The sequence below is a fragment of the Eucyclogobius newberryi genome, unplaced genomic scaffold, assembly GCF_026437365.1.
Source record: "Eucyclogobius newberryi isolate DKJ021-1_F unplaced genomic scaffold, fEucNew1.0.hap1 SCAF_20, whole genome shotgun sequence".
Lineage (NCBI taxonomy): Eukaryota > Metazoa > Chordata > Actinopteri > Gobiiformes > Gobiidae > Eucyclogobius > Eucyclogobius newberryi.
In genome coordinates this window covers 3440971-3448470 of record NW_027315835.1, presented here as the reverse complement: position 1 = coordinate 3448470, position 7500 = coordinate 3440971, and positions in this window count along the sequence as shown.

Genomic DNA, 7500 nt, shown 5'->3' with positions numbered 1-7500 from the left:
AAAACGTGTACCACTCAAAACTGCTTTGAGGTCAGTGCGCACAACCAGAAATCATCCACATAAGGCACAAATATACTGGATTATAAGGCGCATTGTCATTTTTTGAGAAAATTAAAAGCTTTTAAGTGCGTCTTATAGTGCAGAAAATACTGTAATACATATTTAATAATCCCTTTTCAAGGTTTTCATTGCGCAAACAGGACATTTCTATCAGATGGAGATGCTGTGTTATGTATTCAGTTTTTTTGCAATATCGATATCATGAAGCGCTCTCGTGTACACGCATTACATCACAGCATTCATTGTGTATCTGTGTGTGTACTTTTAACAGGGAACTAATGTAAAAAGGATAACACTCATGGACAACAATATTTAAACTGAACTGCATCAAAATAGACCTTGGCTCACATTTACCACTCGCCGTGTCTTGTTTGTTCCTGGAAAGCCCATCGAGCAGCGCCGCAGTTCAGACTCAGCCTCCGAGGACATCAATAAATAATGCCAAGGTCTGACAGTGTGGAATCAGATCAAGCTCGCTCCTGAATAATGCAAGCCGCTTCCTGTAATGCAATCACAGAAGCCGCTGGCAAAGCCAGGCAAAGCGGCTCGATACGGGCCAGAAACCAGGCGGAATCGCACCCAAAACCTGCTGCGGGGATGAAACCTGCTGCGGGGGATGGAACACGGATGGAACACGGTCTGAGAAATGAATTTTAGCCTGATTTATGTCACCAGGAAAGTTTAAGTGGGATTCAGAAGACCAGAGGGGGGCGCTACATCCGAATTATGCTTTTGTGCCACAACAGACGGTTCTATAAAAGTGAAACTAATACAGATTTTAAAAGGTCAAATCACCTTTTAAAATTCAAAGTATTTTGACAATACAGTGTGTTTAGGGGAGGTATTGACAATATTTTTTTGCTATAATGTGCCTTTAAATGTCATGTCTTGCTTAACACGTGGACGGATCGTGAAATTCACCTTATTCAAAATCTGGGCATAATAATAAGAGTTTTTTATTGTTTTAGCTATGGAACGTGTGTCTGCACTTGTGTCTTTATTAAATATTACACTGAAAAGAATGAAATAATAGATTAAAATGCCTATATTTTACAGAATTTGTCACAGCGATGATTGCCACTTGAAATAATCTGGAATAAACCCTCGTTTGGAGAATTACACTCGTTTGTGTCATTTTAAATAGCTTTAAAAATAGACTACACACTCTACAATATATATATTCTAATTTCCAAAACAACAATTGCGGTATTATAAAGAAAGAATTCAGAAAGACCCCGCTTTTTCTGCCACTCAAACCCAGGAGTATGGATGTCACTGTTAAACGATTATTGTGAGAATAAACATCGCCATTTAACGATTATTCACGATTATTAACGTCACGGCCAAAACAAGCAGAAAAATTCTGAATTTTCTTTCCTTCTTGTTTTTCTGAACACGTTACCGCTCCTCAATACGCGTGACCTGCTTTATGAATTCAAACTTTATGAATGATTAATTTGGCATAAACAGCAAGACAAAAAAGCACTTTACATGGGTTTACTTTTTTGAGGGAAGGCTGAGCAGAAAGGACTTAAATGTGCCGCTAAAATCGTTCTTTCTTTTATCTAACAAAAAATAAAATAACTACCGTATTTTCCGGACTATAAGTCTCACTGGAGTATAAGTCGCGCCAGCCAAAAAATGCATAATAGAGAAGAAAAAAACAAATATAAGTCGCACTGGAGTATGAAATGCGGTTGCAAGTGTGAAAATAATAAATAATATCACATATAAGTCACTTCGGAGTATAAGTATAAGTATAAATATAAGTATAAGTCGCAACCTGGCTAAAACTATGAAAAAAGGTGCGACTTATAGAAAAATACGGTAATTTATTTAGGAAATTGTCACTGAGTGTGTTTTTTTTTTCCCTTTCCTTTCACAGTTTGTATTGTATTTTGTATTTTATTTTATTCTATTTTATTTCACTTTTTTTATTAGTATTTGGGTTTTTTTGTTTATTTGTGTTTTTGGTTTTTTCATTTATTGTATTTTATGTATTTCATTTATTTCATTAAATTTATTCTTATAATTCTTTTATATTATATTTACAATAGCAATGGCCTGAAGTACTTCCTAGTCACTTTGTTGCTTGTTGCAGCGTGACAAAGACAGACAGAAAAAACAACTACCTTTAGCCTTTGAAATCATAGTTTGTCCCATTTTACCCCCAGAACTCCCATAATCCTCTGTTTTCCACCGGAACAGAAACCCGAGCTGAGCAAAAGCACACATCGAGCTCGAGTGAAACATTCCAGCCCAAACAAACAAGTCCCGCACAAACCCGCTCCGTGTTCATAATCCCACGTACGCCGCATGACGACCGCGTCAATCGGATTACAGATCGCCGCCGATCTACGGAGCCGCCACACAAATCCATTTAAACAGATAAGCTCAGAGGGCAAGAGCGGAGGCGGGGCTTCCATATCAGAGGGTAGAATCCCACTGAAAGGGCCAAGTTTAAAAATGACATATGTACGGTGTGTGGTAATAGATGATAAAGCTGTGCAGTTTTAGGGTCGTTATTGACATTATTCTATCTTAAATTGACCGTGTTTTAGTCCCGATGTGACTTGTTTTGATGTCGTTCTAGTCCTTTTTTATCAGGGTTGTGGTCGGTTTAAGAAAGGGGTGGGCAATTATTTTCCTCCGAGGGCCATATTTGAATCCAGGCCAGTAGTGGAGGGCCGGCCCGCCATCATTGGTGTGAAAAAAAAAAATCTAAAAAATTAAATATCAAACAAAATATCACTTTTCTGTCAAATATAGACAATTGAATCTATTATTTATTTCATTTCACGTCATCTTTATTAAGGACACAAGTGCAGACAGAGGCCTGAGGGCAAAAAGCAAAAACAAAAAAAAGATTGTCATTAGGCTGCCCCAAATAAATTGTCTGTTTGCTGTAACCCGAGTCAACATTTTTCATCTGGCTCGGTCGGTAGGCAAATTCAAGTTTTGTCATTTTTTGACTCGGAGTGACCACCAGGGGTCAGGCTTCCACAGTCAATGACGGAAAATGTCTCTATCAACCCAATTGAGAGACTAAATCTCACGATTTGTTTTATTTCAATCGACCTTTTGTACGCCGTTATCCTTTATTTTGGTAGCGAAGGCGAGCGGGGGGAACATGCGGGGGACACGGGCGCCGCCGTGTTTGTTTTGATGACGCTGCTGGGCGTGTGTTTCAATCCCAGAATGCATCTGCGTAAGTCAAATTTCACACCCTGACAGAGAAACACATCCGTCCTATTCAAACTCCAGTGGCGCCGACAGAGGCTGACCGACTTGTAAAATGCAATATGACGACTCCTACGTGCGCTCTGTTTTGTTACAGACGCATGTGGAGGACTGAAAATTATGACACCCATGTGTCACGCGGTGCGTTCTCAGTCCTTTGAGATGAAAGACACGTTTATGAGCGTGATAAAAATATTCAACTCGGCGTTTCAGGAAAGACCAGTCGGTGAGTTGGCGAAATAATTGAAAAATAAAAGATTTTGACGTTTTTTCAACAAAATGGTGATTTTTTTTTCCAGTCGGCTAGTTTCAAAACAGGTTGGTCGGGTTACGGCGAACAGACATATTATTTTGCCTAGCCATATTATCATTTTTTTAAATATTACTTGGCATGTTTGGCGGGCCGCATTATAAAGACAAACGGGCCACATGTGGCCCGCGGGCCGTAGTTTGCCCACACCTAGTTTAAGGACTTCTTGATTGACTAAAGACGTTGATAAAACGTGGAAATGTGTTGTAGTGGAAACAACTCTAAAAACTGAAAGTATCTCCAGGAACAGACGTTGATCCTGCTCAAAACTGACACGACCAGAATGTGAAACGTCTTAAAGTCTGTGCGATTATAGAAGTTTAACCGCTACAAACATGTCTGAAATCTACAAAATACTTACGTTAGTTCATCGTTTGACGTTTATCTAATGCGAAGGCTTCTGAGGTTGTTTACAATGTGCTTTCTGAACATAATGCTACTTTTCAAAACGCAACGGCAATAATTTTGCCCCACAATCGTGCAGTGGAAGTTCACAATCACTCTTAACACATGGACTAAAGTGTCGGGTGATGGGTCGAGCCAAAGGACAAAAGAGCAGTATTTTTGGGTAAAAGAAGACTTGAACTACAACATGAGCAGATCATCATTTTACATTTTGTTCATTCTAAACCGCAAAATTGATCAAAAAAACTGCTTAATTAATCGAAAAATAACAGATTCATTGACTACAAAACTCTTCATAGTGACAATCCACCATAACAAGCAGCAGATTTTCATGTGTGACGAAAAGTGACATTTTAGAATCCAAGCTAAAATAAATCAATAAAATCAACAACATTAATAAAATCAATACGATTAATAAAATTAATAAAAAATTATAAAATGAAAACAAATCAACAGCGCAGTGGGCGGGGATAGGGGGTAGGGGAAAACAACACGCAGAACACAGGATGACTCAAACATACATGAATTGTTCAAAATACAGCTCTACTCGTGAGAGAACAGGTTAAAAAGCTCATTGAAGTTGATTTTGTGTATGATGTATAAATGTATAAACGTATATATCTGACTACAGAACATCTCGCACTGAAGCCGCTCGTTACGTACGACTCCATAACGTGTTTTTAACCTCCTCAGCAGTACAAGACGAGCGCTGACGGGCACGACACGGCTCGGGTGTGAATGTTCTCTCTCGCCTCCGCCTCCCGCCGCCGCAGAGTCGGGGGGAAACGAGCCAGCGCATTTTTAACGACGCGCGTCTCTTTAATTAGAGACGGCCTCTGCTGTACGCTGGTGATTTTAGAGGGAGAACGAGGGAAGAAGAGGAGAGGAAAGGAGAGGAGGAGAGTGAGAAGTGGTGAGAAGTGCAAAGAAGGAGAAGTTCTTGTTCACAGCTTGTGTATTTCAGGCTCCGCAGCAGAGGTGAAAATAAACTACAGGGAGCTATCAAAATGACTCAAGCTCTTTATGCAGTGTAAATATTCCAGTTTGTGTGACATGCTACTGCACCAACACTTTTTTGAGCTTTTAACAATGTCATAATAATAATTGACAATTCTTTATGACATGAATTGAGTTGCGTTTGGTTTCATTCGGGCTCGTTTCATTCATCCAGTTTACGAGGTCCTCTTCTCTGAGCGTTCACAAATCTCTGTTTTTCAAGTTTCCACAGATTGGAAGCCCAAAAGTCCCCCGCGCGTTTCTAAAGTCCATAAACCAACACCGGACTCGCTCCAGAGTGTTTATGCCGTTTCAGTTAGCATACAATAGAAGTCACGTTGCCTAAGAGCTTCATTTATTTTATAGTTTTTCCCCACAGCTGACAACAGAGGGCGCTCCGACATACATACCTCATTGTGAAATATAATGCCAAGTAAAAGCGTGTTTAAAAGCTGACTAAAGACACAGAAATGCATTGAAGTATGATTGGTACAGTTTTTTCTGGACTATAAGTCGCACTGGAGTATAAGTCGCACAAGCCAAAAATGCATAATAGAGAAGAAAACATATGAGTTACTCTGAAGTATGAAATGCTGTTGCAAGTGTGAAAATAACAAATAATATCACATATAAGTCGCTCCGGAGCACCTTTTTTCATAGTTTTGCCCAGGGTGCAACTTACACTTATATTTATACTTCTATCCTTATACTCCAGTGCAACTTATATATGTTTTTTCTTCTCTATTATGCATTTTTTGGCTGGTGCGACTTATACTCCAGTGCGACTTATATATGTTTTTTCTTCTCTATTATGCATTTTTTGGCTGGTGCGACTTATACTCCAGTGCGACTTATATATGTTTTTTCTTCTCTATTATGCATTTTTTGGCTGGTGCGACTTATACTCCAGTGCGACTTATACTCCGGAAAATACGGTATTCACTTTTACCAACCAATCATACTTCGATGCATTTCTGTCTCTTTAATTGGCTTTTAAACATGTTCTTACTTGGCATTATATTTCACAAGTCCGGAAAATATGGTACTTATTGTGTGTTGTATTGGAGTTTTCTTGTATGACAAACGCAGTAACATGTAGCAGTAGCAGTAGTAGTAGTAGTAGTTCCTGTAGTAGTAGTTCCTGTAGTACCTGTGAAGAGTACTGCGCTCTCCCTCCTCTGAATACTGACTCTGTTTTCTTGTCCACTTGAGCTCTGCAGCTAAGTGGCCCTGAGCCAGCCACGAGCATAATGAACATTTTATAATATCATAAAGTCATCTCTGCCCCGCGCAATCAATTTTATCATCCCCTTTTCTGGAAAACGTTCTCCCGCGTCAGACGGGAGAGTAACTGTGAGACAGAGGAAAGACATCCATAATGTATTTCACCCTGGAGAGACGCAGAGACAAAGAAAGGACTGTTTAGCAGCTTTATTATGTGGGTTATTTGGCGCTCAGACCCCGGCGGAAGACGTTGCGATCATGGGCACTTCATGATCTATTGGTATTAGATGTGTCCCTCAGGTCTGGGGACTGGTGGTGGTAGCATGCGGTGAGAGGGTAGATGATTAGGATGAGAGGGATGCAGAGGAGGAGGAGGGGAGGTGGTGGGTCGCAGTACGGTCTGAAGCGGCCGAGCCAACTGAGTGAGGGTTAAAATGGAACCGGCTGTGCGCTGTGAGCAGAGGTGCGATGTGCCACAGGGAGGAGGGACTTGGTGCGTTGATTGAAGATGGGGAGCAGGAGAGAGGGGCGATGTCCTGGGAATCCCCTGTCCTTAGGACTCTCCTTCTGTCTTTAGGACTCTCCTTCTGTCCTTAGGACTCTCCTTCTCGGCCAGGAAAAACAACAAAAACCTCCATGGGAAAAAGTAGAAACCTGGAGGAGTTCCGTGGTGAAGGAGAGATCTGACTCTCACAGACGGACAGGCCGGACTGGGTGCAGTGGTTGAGCTGGAGAGCAGGTGTCCTCGATGTAGATGGTGGAGTTAGGTCTTCCAGGCTGAATTTACGCAGGCTTCATTTGTCCAGAGTGAGTTTAAGAGGCACCTGTGGATTCCACCGCAACGAACCATCGAGTGTAAAGGAGCCACGCCCTGCTAGAGCTGAAATGTAGACAGGAATCACCATAGTACTACTACTACTGCTACTGCTACTGCCACTGCTACTACTGGTGCTACTAGTACTTCTACTGCTACTAGAGATGCACCGATCAATCGGCCGCCGATTAAAAAAGCTGATTTTACGTCCAATCGGCCCCAATCGGTGATCGGCCGGTCACTGTCGTAATTTCCGGTTTTGGGCCGGTCAGACTGACCCTCATGCGCGGTGCGTAGCAGCTCAACGCGCCCAGAGCAAAACGGCTAAAAACTAGCAAGACTCATTCAGAGCGCGGCGGGCAAAGCGTCCAGTTTACATTAAGGTCTGTGTAAACGCGCGTCAAACACCTGCGTTTTCGGCGTGGAGCGCGCGGCGCGTAGAGTGCGTTTG